The sequence below is a fragment of the Amphiprion ocellaris genome, chromosome 22 (assembly GCF_022539595.1).
Source record: "Amphiprion ocellaris isolate individual 3 ecotype Okinawa chromosome 22, ASM2253959v1, whole genome shotgun sequence".
NCBI classification, from domain to species: domain Eukaryota; kingdom Metazoa; phylum Chordata; class Actinopteri; family Pomacentridae; genus Amphiprion; species Amphiprion ocellaris.
This window is the reverse complement of record NC_072787.1, coordinates 23550551-23568757: the sequence shown is the minus strand read 5'-3', so window position 1 is coordinate 23568757 and position 18207 is coordinate 23550551. Positions and strand designations below refer to the sequence as shown.

The 18207-nt window shown below is 39.8% G+C and overlaps 1 protein-coding gene and 1 long non-coding RNA gene across 5 annotated transcripts in view; one reads left to right on the top strand and one right to left on the bottom strand.

The window, feature by feature from the left end:
• LOC111568961 (cadherin-20-like) overlaps positions 1-18207 on the top strand; it is a 102873-nt gene that overhangs the window by 45482 nt on the left and 39184 nt on the right. Inside the window, exon 1 of one of the 2 annotated variants that reach the window (XM_035948502.2) lies at positions 12040-12588. The exons of the other annotated variant lie outside the window; for it this stretch is intronic. The gene's annotated coding sequence lies outside the window, so the exon portion shown is untranslated. Of the gene's footprint in view, positions 1-12039; positions 12589-18207 lie in introns of those variants that run through there. 2 annotated transcript variants of the gene reach the window in all.
• Positions 1-18207, bottom strand: part of LOC111568970 (uncharacterized) — a 65368-nt gene that overhangs the window by 22885 nt on the left and 24276 nt on the right. The gene's annotated exons all lie outside the window — the stretch shown is intronic.

The window sequence follows — 18207 nt, the reverse complement described above, 5'->3', positions numbered from 1 at the left end:
AAGCGGCAGAAGTGACGGCAATTAATTCCGACTTTGGGAGCGCCGGACCGCTTTCTTCTGCATTTGTCGATACCAAATGTTTCCACGTTCTCGGGGATAGTTTTTGTCAGCTCCGTAAATGAGGTATTAAAATTCTCCTTTGCTTTCAGCGGCTGTCTATCCGCCACAGAGGGGAAAAAAATGACTCTCCTTTAGAAATAAGTGATGGTGACGTCTCTCCAACGCCTCCGGATTTGGCGGCCCTGATTCCTGCCTCAGAGAGGAGCCGAGCACAGCAGTGGAGTCATTAGAGCAGTCAGAGCGAGATGATTTCAGATCAGTTTGTCACCAACCCCTGGGTTGCCACCCCAGCGCAGCGTTAATAGGAACATTATTAAATCAGCAAGAAAAACAGGTGCCAGATTTCACTGGCAGCCTCTTAAACCTTTGTTTCCTCACTTTCTTCTGTTTTCTCCATGTCCTTTTTCTGTCTCCTGAGCCGACTAATAATACAGCAAACTCACCATTCAAGGAGATAAAAGATAAAAAGTCAATTCACTTGTTGGAAAGTCGGAATGAAAAGAATCTGCGGTTGCATGAAATTGTTATTTATTCGTTCTTGGGCTTAATTTAAGTGTTAAGTTTGGCCATTGTTACCTTTTAAAGGTGTGATTGTAAACCTAAAAAAGTCATTTAAATGGAAAGAATTTGCCAGCTTTTGTACGAGCAGATCTATCAGAGTAAAACTAAAATGAAGGCTGGAAAAGGTCTGAGTGAGAGCGCCCAAGGAAAAAGACGAATTTTGGAGTCATACTAGCTGCTCAGGCAGAAAATAGATTTTAAAATTGGCTGCAACTTTGGTGCTGATATTCATGTTCCCTAGAAGATGGATCCTAAAGATGATCCTGAGTTTTCCTCTAATTCTATGACTAACATTACAGTGAAACATCTGCAACTTTTAAATGAATTGGTAAGAAATCATGCACAAACATTCATGGTCTTCTTTGGATGAATCACCACAAGGACTGGAGGGAATTTGGGCTTCAAATTTTGAAAAAAATAAACCTTCTCCTTTTGCAATTTTTTGCTACAAATTCATCAATAATAGTTAAACTACAAAAGGCCTGATTGGCTCAGTTTACACAAAAAGGGACTGAAAATAACAAAAAATGAGACAAAAAATTTCAAAAAAAGATTGAAAATGACAAAATAATGAGCCAAAAAAGCAACAGAAAAGATTGAAAATGACAAAAATGAGACAGAAAACAAAAAAGGTTGAAAATGACAAAAAATGAGAAAACAAAAAAGATTGAAAATTACAAAAAATGAGACAAAAAACAATAAAAAAAGATTAAAAATGACAAAAAATGAGGAAAAAATTAAAAAAGAATGAAAATGACAAAAATTTGACAAAAAAAAAAAACAACAGCGGTGGTACAGTTTTTACTCCATGTTTCTTTTGTTGTTTGTTAACGCTACTCTGGTAACAGGGTTGCTAATCCATGCTAATGTCAGCTTACTCAGGAGTAGAAGCTACATATTTAGCTAGTTGTTACTGCTGACCAAGAGGACAAACTTATTGATGGAAAAAGTTAGGCTGCAGTAAAAGTTGTTTAACTGAGAATTCAATGTGATTGAACCTTTTTTCACAATATATTAAGCAACATAACATAAAAAAACCCAAATGTATCTGGTTGACGTCAATTCTGGGAGAAGCATTCTCGTTGATGAACTCTCTTGTTCTTATTCTTAGAGGCTTATTAGCGGCTAGCATCAGCTAGCTTAGTTTCTGGCTTCTTCTACTCTGTTCATTACAGCTATGTAGCTTATAGCGCCACCTTCTGATGACCCTATATCTTAGTTTATTCACCCCAGGAAAGTTAATGGCAACCAGCCTAAATTGCATTTTATTTCCATATTTTTCAAAACATTTCAATTGTTTGCTTCAAAATTCGTTGAAAATTATATTGAAACACAGGTAATGCTAGCCGACACATTGCTAGCACTGGAATGTGATAACATTTACTACTCCAGAAGAAAAGTTATTTTGCCAAATATTGCTCAGAAAACTGAATTTGAAAAGCAAAAAAGATGATACATTACTGTACATAAAAAGTAAACAGAGAGTGAGGTAGCTATGAAATATGCCAATAAAATAACGTACCAGAAACTGAAGTACTCAACATGATAATGAAAATATTACCACAAAAACCAGATTTAAAACTGTGGTAAACTACTAAATACAGCGATTGAACTAATTCAGCTTGAATGTAACGGATGTTCGTTTGTATTTAAAGGTCTTGCACTCAAGTTTTTGACCATGTTAGCATTAGCATTTAGCTCAAATCCACTAGCATAACTAGCCTGAATGAAGAAAACATAAGAATGTGGCTGTAAAACCCCAATTTAAATATCTCTACACAACATTTCTGACTAAAAATAGAACATTTCTTGGATTTCTCAAATTGTAAAGTGAAATTTCTTCCCACTCTGCCTTGTTATCCCTCCACAGTTCATACAGCATGTTTAATGCTAATGCTGCCTCGGCAAACGCTCAGATGAGGTTGCACAGAGGTTGGCTGTTGCTTACAGAGACTCACATGAAACGAACACATGTATGTTTTATCCCTGTGAAGCCGCCAACTCGGGGGTTTTAATCGCTAAGTGCACTGATGAAAAAGTTATATTCTTTGATAAAAGGGTTCCCGGCTACAGTCCAGGCACCTCTGACCTCCAGGTAGCTGACTGTAAGAATAGAGCACAGAACAGTTTTCGCGGATCCAAGACCTTCTGAACCGAGCGGTTCCTTTGAAGCTTTTAGTTGCCAGGTGACAGAGGAAATAATATTTTCCCCCACACTATTTGACCGAGTGCTGGAGTTGGACTCTAGGTGGAGGGAGGACTTCGGTCCTAATTGATTTTTTCATGCACCGGTGGGTAACGAGGAGTCGGACGGCGCCAGGCGACAGCTTCATCTACTGCGACTTTTAGATGATTATAATGGAACCAATAAACCTCCTCCTGCTGTAGCTCCTGCTCTTCCCCGTCTGTTTGGATTTACTGTGTTCATTTGGCCAGAAAAGAAAACTTTTCACGTACAAATCTCCAGAAAGAACCGGTTTATTTTTATATTCCGCTGTGATAAGGCAGGTTTGTTTGGAGGTGGAAGCAGAGGAGAGGAGTGTAGGACGGTGTTGTTTAAACCCCCGCTGAACTATTTCTTCCTCTGATCACTGGATCAGTGTGGAACTACAAACACACAGAAACCCAACAAAGGAGACATTTATCTGGAGTGTGTTTGTTTCTGGTTAGCTGTGGCTGCCTGTGCATACACCCCCCGCATACCAAACATGTAATGGAGCGCACACACTCCCTCTAATTGTTATTCTATTGACTCTGGGAAGTGACGGCGGGAACTCGGACGCAGTCAAACTCGCCAGTGCAAGTCGCGTGCAGTTCCTACCTGGCACGAGCCTGTCTGAACCACAGATATTTAGCCATGAGGTTAAATAAGTTCAGTTTCTATGCCAGGGGTGTCAATTTCATTTTAGTTCAGGGACCGCATTCAGCCCAATTTGATCTCAAGTGGGCCGGACCAGTAAAATCACAGCATAATAACTTATAGATAATGAATTTTTTTCCTTTGTTTTAGTGCAATAAAGATATGTTCTGAAGAAGTTCACATTTAAGAAACTATCTTTTTACAAAACATCATGAACAACCTGAAATTTCTTAAGAAAAATAAGTTCAGTTTCAAAAACATCATGCCTCAGTTTATCATTTACACATTACAATTTCCAGATCACACAGTGTCCACAAAGGAACACAACATTCAGTCACAGGTATCTGGAACTGAATGAAATAGTATTTTACTTTATGATCAAAACAACAAAAGTCAGACAAAAAAAGAGAAAACAACAAAAACAAGACAAAATATGGCAAAAATGAGACACAAAGCGACAAAGAAATGGACAAAAGACACAAACGAAACAAAAAAAGACAAAACAAAAACAAGACAAAAAACAACAAAGCGAAATACAAACTAACAAAAGTAAGACAAAAAAATACAAACGAGACAAAAAGGAAACACAAAACGACAAAAACCAGAAACAAAACAACAAAAACATGAGACAAACGACAAAAGTCAGACAATAAAGACAAAAAAACCCCAAAACAAGACAAAATATGACAAAAATCAAGACAAAGCTACAAAAAATTTGACAAATGACACAAGCAAGGCAAAAGACACAAAACAAAAGCAATACACAAAACAATAAAGCAAAACACAAAATGACAAAAGTAAGACAAAAAACACAAGCGTGACAAAAAGGAAACACAAAACGACAAAAACTAGAAACAAAATGACAAAAGCATGAGAAACGACAAGTTGGACAAAAAACAAGACAAAAAAAATAACGAAAACAAGACAAAATATTGCAAAAACAAGGCATAAAACAACAAAGGAACAATCTAATATTTTACTTTATGATCAAAACAACTTGTCATGGTCTAGAAATTATTTTTAATTTATAGTTTACAAATTTACAATCTGCAGTTAATGTCTTCTCTGTAATTTTTACTCTTTACAAAGTCGTCCCACGGGCCGGATTGGACCCTCTGCCGGCCACTTTTGGCCCGCCGGCCGCATGTTTGACTCCCCTGTTCTATGTCTACTGTAAGATTCCAAACCCTACCACTGTGTGAGTTAACCCTGAACATGATTGTCTTTGCTCCGGTCACATTTTCACGGCAGTATAAAGTCCTGCACCTCTATGGAAACAGAACAACCATGGCTAGAAGTAGACAAAACTCACAAATACCTTTTGTGTACTATGACAGTTTTAAAGCCTCAAATCCTAAATTAAGACAGAACAAGTGCTGAAAAAACTGGAATCAACATGTACAACATTTCTCCAAGTGCCCACTGGTCTTACTAAGAAGCTTCACATACTATAGACATTCTACTACTAGTATTTTTAAAGTTTCACATGTTTTTACCTACTTTGTGTAAATAGTTCCAACAAGTACAAGTCCTGAATTTTTTTCCATGACATCTGGACAGAATTTTTTACTTTTTCCAAGATTGTAGTTCATGCAAATGGTTTGTTTTGGTGATTTTTTAAAAATCACACATGCAAAATAAAGTGATTTTTGATGGAATATCATGATTTTGAGCTCAAGCAGGGTTGAAAAGTTAAAAATCTGGTGATTCTTTCCATCTGTACAGTTTCTTTCTTTGATATATTGTGTAATTTTGGTAATGGCACTCTTTCTTTATGATTAAAAATTTAAAATTATTACTTCAAAACTAAAACAAAGCTGGAATTAAGCTGTGTTACCTTTTTCCAAATGTGCACAGTAGCTCAACATACTGTAGATTTTACTGTTTCTTTTTTTAATTTGCTTCCATTCTTCTATCTGCTCCATGTAAACACTGCCTGCAGGTCACAAAATTTTTATGTGACTGTTTGTTGCAGTTAAGTCGATAATACATTTGTGGTTGCACCAAGAAGCACAGGATTTTTAGTTTTTTAAGAGTTTGCGGTTAGAGTTCACAGCTTGTTTTTGGTGATTTTTTTTGAAAGGGAGACAAGAAATATCAAGATTTTCAGCTAAAATCTGATTATATTTCCCAGCCAGGCAGCAAGTCAGAGACCACAGTGTGCCGCACAGCTAAAAACCCAATAATTTCTCTTGTTTTTGTACTTTCTAGCTCAGTTAAATGTACAATTTTGGTGACTTTTTGAAAGAAAATACGCCTTTTAAATCCACAGGTGGCTTTCAGAGTCCAGAGGATTAAATAAGTTCAGAAGAAAATCCATCTTCGATAATTACAAAGGATTTCAAACACTACCACTGCTGCGTTTCTTTGCTCCATTATTACTCACTGTTTACTCATGTTTCACTGCAATTTAAAGTCCTGCACCTCTATGGCAACAGCACAGCCATGGCTAGAAGTAGAAAGAACTCAGAAATGTCTTCTTTATATAACTCTCTTTTAAAAACTTTAGCAAAGAAAAGGAGAATTTTTATAATTATACTGTTGGTCGTGTTAGGTCATTAACAGCTTTGTGTTTGAGCCGAGGAGTGCAGAATTTTTGGATTTCATTGTGTTCCGAGCAAATGCTTTATTTTTGGTGATTCTTTTGAAAATGAGACATGCAAAATAGGGTGATGTTGATGAAGTATCATGATTTTGAGCTAAAATCTGATTACGTTTACCAACCAGACAGCATGTCAAAGACCAAGAAGTGTTGGACAGATGGAAATCCAAGGATTTCTATGTCAACAGCTCAGCCATGACTGGAAGTAGAGAATAACTCCCTATTAAAAACCTTATAAACAAAGAAAGAGAGGCAGAATTTTTATAATTATACTGCTGGTGGCTGTTAGGTCAAGAACAGCCTTGTGTTTGCCACTTGGAGTGCAGAATTTTTTTGTTTTCACCGATTGTGCGTCGAGCCAACACTTTATTTTTGATGATTTTTTTTTTTTGAAAATGAGATGTGCAAGATAAAGTGATTTTGATGAAATATCATGATTTTGAGCAAAAATCTGATTATGTTTACCAACTAGTGTTGGACAGATGAAAATCCAAGGTTTTTCTCTGCTTTTGCAGTTTCTGGCTCTGATAAATTGTCCAAGTTTAGGGATTTCTTAAAAAGAAATCATGTGTTGCAAACCTGTCTGTGGTTTTTGGAGTCCAGAAGGTCACATTTTTACTCACTGTGGACTCAGTATTCACTGCAATATTAAGTCCTGCACCTCTATGGAAACAGCACAAGAATTAACAGCTGAAATTAGTGGTAACTTCTTTGTACCAAACAGTTTTAAGCCTTACGTCATAAACAAAGACAGAAACAAACAGAGAATTGTTATGATTATGCTGTTAAGTTGCTGTTAAGTCAATAACAGCTTTGTCCTTGCAGAATTATTTTCGGTTTCAGAAATTGTGCTTCGAGCAAACGCTTTATTTTTGGCGATTCTTTCAAGTGAGACATGCAGAATAAAGTGATTTTGAGCTTAGATTTGGTGAAGTCCCCCGACTGAATAGCATGTCAAAGACCAAGGAAAGCTAAAAAAAGAGAAATAAATCCAACAACACCTTCTGTTTTTAGAGTTTCTGGCTCTGATAAATCGTGTTATTTTGCCTTTGAAACTCACTGGTGGCTTTTGGAGTTCAAAGGGTTGAATAAGTTCAGGGTAAAATCATATTCTGTGCCTACAAAAGGTTCCGAACGCAGCAGAGTTAAACTCTCTGGAAGGGGGATGCTATTTTTCATTTGGAGAAACATGTTTTCCTTTCTTCTTTTTTTACATTCATTTTTGTTGACTCGTGTGTAAATAATTAAGCAGCAACAACACAGCAGACAGAATGCATTCATAATTCAGGCGTCTCATGTCCTGCGTGCATTTGTGTTTTTGCCTCGTTGCGTCAGTCGCGACGTACGGCCCTAATTTTCGACTTCAAAAAAAAAAAAAAAAAAGAGAGTCGCTCCAGTCTTTCATTTCAGATTCGGCGGCACTAATAGGGTCACGGGGACGGGGCAGGGAGTCGAGGTTATGGGGTATGACAGAACAGGGCGGGGTAAATATCAGAGCTGCTCCTGAGGTTTTTGTGGTCCTGCTGCTTCGAGGCCCCACGTCGCCTCGGCTCCTGTCAGCTCATCAAGGCCGAGTCCCTGCCTATCCCCGCTGGAATACTGCATCAAACGGCCCGGGGAGCCTTTTATCCCAAACAGAATGCCGCCTCCCGTCACGGCAGAGGCTTCGGCAGCGAGCTGCACGCGGCATGGCAGAGTTTAACGGCGGCGGAGTGAAAGTCAATACCCCCGCTGAGGTGGCGCAGCTCCGACACGAGACATGGAGGGGGGGTACAACCGGTGAAAAGGTCACCGGGAAAATGGGATCCCGAGCTCGTCTTGAGACAAAGCAGCTCAGATGAAGCCAGGCAGACACTTAATGTCACGGTTCACTCCTCCGACCCCCGTGCCAATTCTCATGTCTCACAATTAAGGGCAAACATCTTTATTTCTGTCTTTTCCACCAATTACTGTAAAGGTTACCACAAACTTGGACTGTGTATACAAATCCTCCTTCACGTGTGTTCCCCCCCCCGCCAACCGACTCGAACAAAAGACACACGACGACTTCCCATAGTCTAATTTCCCTTTGTTTTCAACCCGTAGCCAAAATCAGACATGAAAAGGCTTGACTGCGCACCCCAAAGACAGAGAGGAGCTCTTTGTACTCGGGCTTGTTCTGCTCCATGCCATTTTTAATCTCAGGCAGAAGGGAAGAGAGCTGCTCCTCTTATCTTAGATGACATGGAGGCTTTGCTCCCTCTCTCTGGGGCTCTCATCTCGCTCTTCTGAAACCTAACCCTCTTTCATGCTTTTCCCCTAGCGGTGGTTGTGGCGGCGAAGTGATACGACGAATGAGACCGGCTGGAATTTTGTTTAGGGTGTTCCATCTGAAGGCCGTTGCATGATAAGTGAGGGTATTACCTTCCTGCTCTGTAGTTCCGATGAAGTCCGATGGAGCTAACAGTCATTATTTTTAATGCCCATTTGATACGCAGCGCTATTAAGAGCTCATTTAACTTTTAATCTCGGGAGAGCTGGTCAGGGGTGCTGACTGAGTCGAGGATTCTGTTTTCTCTGACTCCAGCCCTCTGAAATCTCTTACTGCGTTCTCTTTTTTTGTGGTGGCAGTAATGGAAATGGTGGGAACCTGTTTTCAGTAGGCGATCCTGTCTGTCATTAAGCTGCATCATGTCTGTGCAGCTTACAAGAATAAAATATATAGATACTGTCGTGGGTGCGATGATGTAGCACTACCATTTTTCTTCATGAAACATCATTAACCTTTTTGATGCGCAGTGTGGGTCAGGAGATACTCATTTTCCATTGGATTTGGGTCACTTTTGACCTATTTTGTGCATCAAAGGGTTAAAGAAATCTGTAAAACCTGAGATGTTACACTTCCAACAACAAATAAGGTTGTTTTTTTCCACTGTCTTCAAATCTATTTAGGTTTCATATTGCTCAAACTTTCCCTGCACATTGAAAAGCAGAAAAAAAACAACTTTAGTTTCTTTTCTTTTTTTCAATTCAAAGCTAGGCCTGGTAAAGTGCGAATATTCTGATCTATTTCCAGTCTCTTAATATTTATTATCTGCCAATAAATGATAGTATTCTCCTAGATAATACACACAAAGTATTGTAGATCAACTGTAGTAATCATTCTTAACACAAGGTGGAGCCTTTTATGGTTTAACACTGTAGAAACCAAAGAAAGTAGGCACTTTAGTGTTGGTGAGCAGCATTATGGGGATTTAGCTAGTAAAGGGGCACCATTACAAAGTCTTCTAAGACGCTTAATGACTTCCGCTCAGCAAACAAGCGTTAACCTGAGAATAGTGAGAACTAGGACAGAATTCATAAATCTCAACTGTTTTTACTCACATTTCTGCATGAAATAAGCAAACAATCAGGCCTGGGTTCATGTATCTGTAAAGTGCTCACAGATTTATAGCATTATTAACACAGATTGATGAAAACAGCGACAAACTCAAGAAATCAGTAAAATTTAAGCATGTAAGAGATATGGTGTACAGTAAAAATATAATTAAGTGAATTAAAGGGCAGACAGTTTTAATACAAGCACAGGCAGTTCACAGGAAGTCAAGTTTTAGAGCGCAATATGACAATACAGTCACCATCAATCACCTGGAGACCATTATAACGTTATAGTACATGTCCAAAAGCTCATTTTAGACTAAATTATTGCCAACAATGAAGCCATGACAACAAAACTAAACAACAGTGGATAATTCCCAGAAAGAAATGAAGGGGTGAACACCATGAATTAAGATATTGGATACCACCAACTAGGGTATAATAAGATGTGGATTTTCAACTCAGAATCAGTGTCTGTGTTCATACACCAGCCTCGGTTTGCTGTATTTCACTGAAATAACAACAAATCTAAACCTTTGCCTGAGTTTTGCTTGGTTGTTTTGGTATTTATTGAGTCTGAGTGTAGAAAACACGTGTAGTTTATGAGAATAAGTGCTGTGGAACACTTGAAAGAATTCCTTTAAGTTTTTCTATGACACTACCTACTTATTTCCATCAGTTTTTTGTAATGCCATACATCAAAATGTGCATTTTGCAACAAACTTAATAGAAACAGCTATTGCAAGCTCAAAATCTTTGACTTTTGAACTGTTGGTGACCAACTTAGGGCCAAATTAAGGGTCGCAAAGAGTTTCGTAGAGTAAAACGGTTCAAAAATAATCAATAAAAGGATAATAAATTGTTTTACTACATCAGGATGCCTCATTATCCACCAACACTGTCTCTGTGTAGATTGAATTTGACATCAGAGCCGGTGGATATTAAATGCCTGCTTAGGAACAAACAAAACCAGGCAACAAGTCTGATTAATGGAGTGGTGAGGAAACCTTGATGTAAGCCTAACAAGCATGAAATCTGCTTTCCTCATGAAAGAGCTCAAAAGTTGGTTGTAAGTCGTGTAAAAGGTACTCTGAGGTGACAGAACACGTCACGGCTTCACTAAAACCTCGAGAGGAGGCGTTCTGGGCCGGGTCCGTGAAAGCACCGTGTCCCCCGAAACATCCTGCATATCACCACAAAACCAAAGTCCGGCAACACGCAGAACACAACTGTATCCAATCTATTTCTACGGCGGATCCGGGGCTTTTGTGAGGCGACCCGGTGGGACTTGTTTTCCAGACGTCCGCCACCAAAACAGCTTTAGCAGACAGAGGCCCTTCTATAAGCACGATAGGTTCAATTTGTTCTGCCAATTATTATCCCCGGCTCTGCCACAGTGATGGAAGGTGGCGTTCAATGGGCCTGAATGCCACAAAGAGGGAGCCCCTGCCTCTTTTTTTCAAATTTTTTTATTCTGGGGGTCCAGTCAAGCATTTGCTAACAGATTGGCCGGGGCGCTAACCAGCCAGGTCTTCAAAGAGACAAAGACGGCAGGGAAAGGGAGGGGAGGGCGGCAGTGAAGAAGAATGACCTGCCAAATGAGAAAGAAGACATATTGAAAGGGACAGAGTGGGAGAGAGAAAAAACATATTGAACCAATGGAGAGGTACAACCTTTTGACCATCTGGCTCGGTGGGTGACAACAGCCTTCATCTGTATTTTTAGAGACGTACAACACACCAAATTACTCTGTCAGGAAGATTAAGGAGAGTCAAAGGGCTGTCAAGTGGAAAAAAAAAAAGAGCAAAGTCGTCCCGGCGGGCTGCAAATAGTGGAGAAACTTTACTCGCTGCTGTCTGAAGCCCCCGACGCATTATTTTGTCTGTAAACATAATATGGAAACAGTTCAGACTGCGTAATGAAAAACACAAAATATGAACACAAGCAGCTGCCTTGAACACTTTCTGTGTAATATATTCTCATTTCTGTTTTAACATGGTTGAGTACATCCCCAATATGATTTCACTTTCCCTCGTCCTTCTCCTGAGGAGAACTATGACTCGGCTCTGAAAAAGCTCTTTTTGCTGCATTAATTCCATGATTGCTTAAATGAAACACTGCTATTTTCTTCGCTCGGCGCTAAACAGGGATCAGATCTCCGTGACCATGACTAATCTTCCACCGCGCTCATTGTGTGTGTGTTGGCGTGCGCCCTTAATTTTTCTGGATCTTTTTGCCAATTTGGAAAACTAATTGCTTAGACTCTGACCAGGCAAGCAGCGGAATATAATGCAGTTTAAAGCTTCATCTTTTATGCCCATAAATCCCTCCACAGATCCGGCCGTGTACAACACCGGCTCATTAAAATGCATTAAGGCAGGTTTGTGAGAGAGAAGGTGATTTTTTTCCTGCTTTCTTCTTTCTTTCTTTCTTTCTTTTACCCCCTTCATCCTTTTTCTACTTGGCTGGTCAGTGATCCTGCACCCTTAGCAATCTCCAGAGTCTTTCCCCACCACGCTGGTCACTTTATTCACTTGCAAATACCCCCAGGATGGAAAAAAAAAAAAAGCCAAAGCTCTGCCCTCCACTGCTCGCTATCTGCCACCTCCGTGCCTCACTTCTCCTGATTTGGCATCCCCTCTCGCAGTAAATTCACCCCATTCCTGCTGTCAGTCCAACTCCCCTCCCCTCTTCTTCTTCTTACTCCACCTCTTCTCCATCCACATGCCTGAGGTTGTAGATTGGCGGATTACGCCGGAGCCTGGGGGGGAGGTCGTCCCACTGATTGTAAAGAGAGGGACAATTGGTCCTTTAGCCTGATTGGGTCCCCAGATAGGCAACAACTCTGGGATGAGAACGTGCAGACAGGCATGAGAGGCAGCAACAGAGCAGAGACAGCGCAAGAAGACATATATTTATTTTTATGTAATAGCGCACGGAGGGAACTTTACAAAGAGGCCAGCCAGAGAGAGGCAGCATGGACTCAAGGTGACTTTAGGGAAACTGATGCACTGCAGGCAGCGGCTTTCACAACTTTTTTGCAGAAGAGGGGGGAAATTTAGCGAGCGTGCAGGGAGAAAGAAGAACAAAGAGATAAGAGGAGAAGAATTTTCCCACATAAGGAGGAGTAAAGTTGAAAACCGGAAAGGTAAGGCTTTTTTTTTTTGTTTTTTTTTTAACTTGACTTTCACCGGTCACGTTTTGAACAGTGCCAATAATATGAGCTACAGTAAGAGCTGCAGGGATTCATCAGCTGTGAGTGAAGAATACCCAATCGGTTATTTTTTTTTAATTGATAAGCAGCGTTTAGAGAAACAAACATGTCTGGCTGTCAAAAGTAGGTCACAGTGAATATCTGAAGAGAACCAGGAGGCAGGGTTGGGACATTAAAAAACTTTCTGAGGCTGCGATTCTCTGCACGTCTGCACTGTCGCTACTTCAAACAAGCAGCGCTGAAGGAGAGGAATGCCTATCTGCTTTTTTACGGACCTCCGTTTGGCATTCAGACCTCATTCCACAGCCTCAGACAAGGTTCTAGTTTCTCAAGATGAAGACTTTTCTTTCACCCCCTCGCCTCTTCCCTTACTATCAAACCCATTAAGCTATCGCCTGTCTTGTAAGCTCTGGCCGACAAATAAGGTTGTAGATTGGCATATGTGCGCTCTCGCCTGGACTTTTTCTGGCCATTATCAGCCGGAGGCGGTGAAGGGGATACTCTGAAAGATGAGCATTGTGCGCGGGCCTCCACATTAACAACACCTTTCAGGGGGTTTCTTGTCGTTGACGCATCTTAAATGACATTTCCAGGAGAGGAGGGAGTGCCGTAAATCTCCTCCCAGACAAAAAAAATCCAAGAAGAGATTCGATATTGATTTGAAAGGATCCGTCCCCCCCTCTTAAAGACGCCGCTGTTTTAATTTGTGACACTGATTGCAAAGTTTTCCAGATGACGCTTATGCATGGTGACATCACTTCCATGCACCAGTGGCTGGGATGAATGCCAGTTTGTGTGATTTAATTTCTCCATAAATGACAAGACTGCCTTTTATGGCGAGCGATGAATGGACTATTGGGGAAGGAGACGAGGCCAGAACCAGGATTAAGGAATCAGGAGAGGAAACTAAAAATAAGTTTGCAGCAGCAGCAGCACAGATGTTGGACGAGTTTCTTGAAACGGGAGGAGTTGTGAAGCTCAGGCGGCACACAAAAAGGCAGATATAGAGCAGGAGGGAGGGGACGAGTAATTAAAAACACCTTACAGTAATGCGAGCGGCAGGGAGGGAGGCGTTGGCGGCGCAGCGGTGGCAGCAGCGTTCACAGCTGCACATGCCGAAGCCTGGGGAGCTCCCCACAATTAGAGAGGCAGGTTCAAAGCCCTCCCCATGCCAGCGACTCTGTCCTGAGGGGGGTTGGGGTTAGAGAGAACGAGGACGAATAGAGGGTAGCAACCACACATGGCACGCTGCGTACTCATATTCATACCCCAGCACAACAAACAACTGTGTGATCTTGAGAGAGTTTGGCCAGAACGTGCACCTCCCTCAGCCTGCCTTTGCCTTTGAAGGCTGCCATCTCGCCCTGTGAGCCAGCTGAGGGAAACTGGGTCCTTGCTGCAGGCGATACACCCCCTTTTTTTTTTTTTGCTTTAGAAAACCACCAGACCTGGTCATTTCATCTGCACAAAGAGGAAAAAAAATAAAACACACCACAGGCCACACTGGGAGAAAAAAAAAATAAGCCTGCTTATTAAAAGTTAGAAGAAGCAGCAGCAGAAGAGTCTCGGTTTAATTATGTGTAAATAAATAAATAAACATTAGCATTCAGAAATTAAAAAAGTACGCTTGGTTGAGGAGTGTGGCTTGTCACGCTCCGCGCTCGGCCCGGGAAGCGAAATTAGATTCAGAAAAACCCTCCCGCACTTCGCAAACCGGCAGCCGCTCGGCTTATTGTGCTCAGCTTATTGAAAGACGCTTTCTCATACCGCTGCTGCATCTCAAAAAAGTGCATCGATGCAGCTTCCCAGTCGCCCGGGTCGGAGATGCACAGAGCCTCCGTTCACTTTCCACCGTGCAAAATCAATTGTGGTTAACAAATTGGCCGTGACGTTTCGTCCTGCCGGGGTGGGTGGGAACCATTTTCATGGGTCCACCCAGTTTTTAAAGGACCTTTTCCACAGTCTGGGAGGCCTCTTTTTAGAGGCGAGGTGAGTGCAGCACAGACATGGCCACTGTGAAATTAACACTTAATAATGCTCCACATAGCACTTAAACTGGTCCAACTCATGCTAATGTGCCACACACTGAGCCCAGTCCTGGTAACCTCACTCAGTCAGCAGGAGGTCACTGCACATGAAGGGTATTTTCTTGATTTATCTATTTGTCACTTGGTCTATAATACTAAATAATGGAAAAATAGGATTCAGAACTTCTAACATGTCTTTAAAATGTCTCATTTCATTCAATCAACAGTCTGAATCTCAAAGATACCCAATTTAAAACCATGTAAGCTGAGAAAAAATCTAACCTTTATATTTGATAGCACTGTAATTCAAAGTTTTCCTTTTTTTCCTTGATTAGTCCATTAATCATTTGGTCTACACAGTAAAATGTTGGTGAAAAATGGTCATTACAACTTCTAAAATGTCAGCAAAATGACTTTTTCATCCAACCAACAGTATAAAACCAAAAGATACTTAGTTTTAAACAGTGTAAGACAAAGAAAAGGTAAAGTTTACATTTAAGAACCTAAAATGAGTAAACTTTTGGCAATTTGACTCAAAAAATGATGCATTTACCAACTAATAGTTGATAGTGGGGGAGCTCACGCAATGAATGAAACCTTGGTGGACAGAAAGGTTTAGAATACTACTGTGACTGTAATCTATTAATCACCTGCTATAAATGATTCAATATTATTGAAAGATAACTGTCAAAACTTGAAAAATGTCTTCAAAATAACTTGTTTCATTCAACCCTCAGTCTAAACCCTGAAGATACCCAAATAAAACCATGTAAGCTGAGGAAAACATCTAATCTTTGCATGAGAGGAGCTAAAGCAAGTCAACTTTTAGCACTTTCTCTTGGAAAAAAAATGGTATTTTACCAACTGATAATAGTCAGTACCTTCAATGGCCAATTTGGGTGTTTGGTGAACAGAAAGGTTTTTAATAGCACTGTAACTCAAAATATTCCTTTTTTTCTTGATTGGCCTATTAATCATTTGGTCTATACAGTGAAATTCTGGTGAAAAATGGTCATTGCAACTTCTGAAATGTCTTCAGAATGACTTGTTTCATCCAACCAACACCATAAAACCCAAAGATACTCGGTGTTAAACAGTGTAAGACAAAAGAAAAGGAGCAAGTCTTTGTATTTAAGCTAATAAAAGTCAACTTTTGCCCTAAAGAATTGTGCATTAACCAACTATTAGTTGGTGAGCTCAAACAATTAATGAAGCTTTAGTGGACAAAAAGGTTTATAATACTACTGTAACTGTAATCTATTAATCATTTGCTATAAATGATTCAATATTGCTAAAAAAAATGGCTGTTAAAAGTTGAAAAATGTCTTCAAAATAGCTTGTTTCATCAAACTAACAGCCTAAACCCCAAAGATGCCCAATTCAAACCATGAAAGCTGAGAAAAGCCTCTGATGTTTGCATTTGAGAAGTTGAAACAACTCAACCTTTGGCACTTTCTCTTGAAAAAATGTTAATTTACCAACTAATACTTTGTAACAGTCAGTATCCTTGATCACTGATTTGGGAGTTTGGTGGACAGAAAGGTTTTTAATATAACTGTAACTCAAAGCATTGCTTCTTTTCTTGATTAGTCTATTAAATACTGGTGGAAAATGGTCATTGCAGCTTTCGAAATGTCTTCAAAATGTTTTGTTTCATCCAACAACAGTATAAAACCCAAAGACACTCAGTTTAAAATGATGTAAGACAAAGAAAAGAAGCAAAGCTTTGTAATTAAGCTAAAATAAAAGTCAAATTTTGCTTTCAAAATTATGCATTATTCAACTAATAATTGGTGAGCTCAAACAATGAATGAAACCTTGGTGGACAGAAAGGTTCATAATACTACTATAACTGTAATCTATTAATCATTTGCTATAAATGATTCAACGTTTTTGAAAAATAGCCATCCAAAGTTGAAAAAGGTCTTCAAAATAACTAGTTTCATTCATCCAGTAGTCTAAACCCCAAAGACACCCAATTTAAAACCATGTAAGCTGAGAAAAGCCTCCAATTTTTGGATTTGAGTAGCTGAAACAAGTCAACTTTTGGCATTTCCTCTTGAAAAACGATGCATTTATTAACTGGTAATTGATAATATTTGGAAACTTGACTCAGTGAATGGGTGTGAACGCTTATTTCCTCAAGTAACCAAATAAAAAGTTGGTTGATATCATGAAACAACAATGACAAATAGCCATGAACACCTCCAAAATATCTTAAAATTGACTTGTTTCATCCAACAAGACAGTCTAAACCCAAAATATTCTCCATGTAGAATCATGTAAGACAAAGAGAGCTGTCTATTTTTGCAATTAAGAAGTTAACTTTTGACACTTTCACTTGAGAAATGATGAATTTATCGACTAATAGCTGATGGTAGTTTGCACTCTCATTCAGTAAAGGTTAGTCTAGAAGAGAAAAGGGCTTTTGAAAGCATTTTAACTCAATGTAATGCTTATTTTCTAGATTAATCTATTCGCCATTGCTCTGAATGCTAAAATATTAATGGAAAATGGACAGCACAGCTTCAAAAATGTCTTCAGACTAACTTGTTTCATCCAACCAAGAGCGAAAATCCTCAAAATTTTCAGTTTACAACCATGCAAGACAAAGAAAAGCAGCAAATCTTTTCATTTATGAAGCTAAAATGATTTAACCTTTGGCACTTTTGCTTGAAAAATGATTCATGAGCCAATCATTTCAGCTCTACATAGAACTTTATCAAACTTTTATTGCAGTAGATATTTGTTTAGATTAATTATTTGGTCCTGTTCTTAAGTGTTTTGCTACAAGTTAGATACTGTAGCTTAGTTTTATTAAATTCACATCTTAAAGACAATTGAAGGATTCCACTTTGGCAGTCTGACATGCCAAAGAAAGTCTTTTCGACGTTTTCATGCTGTCCAGCCAAACACAATAAGCTCAGCAGCTCCTCTTGTACTGTCAGGTGCTTTTACAGAAGCATGTGCAGGTCTGCAGCTGTCTGTAGAAACGGAAACCACAAATTGGCCTTTACACAAGTTGCCAAGACCGAGTCCAAAATCAGCAAAAAACCTGCATATTTTAAATCGGAAATGTCTAAAACAGCCAACGTTTGATACCTGACATCTCAGTCTGCGCCCTCAAAGTCGACACAAATCCTATAAAAACAAGCTCCAGCGGTTGAAACACAGGATTGGTGGGTTTTTTCCTTTTTTTTTTCCCTAAGCTGCCGTCAGTCGTACTGTGGCAGTTGTTTCCCCCGTTTGTTCTCTTCGGCTGGAAGGGAAAACGCTCACCTCTCTCCCTGGCAGGAACAGTTTGATATAGTCGGCTGTTGTCGGAGCGCAGTTAATGGAGCAGCAGGTGGACTCGGAGAATGATGATACAACAATATGGCCCATCATTTTCTCATGCCAGCTGCTCCCCCTGACAATCACCGGCTCCTCCACTGTCACTCAATTTCTCCACAAACACACAACCCTTTCCTTGCATTGTGGGACAAATTTGTATACCTGCGTTTTCCGACGTAGCGGCTTTAAACTG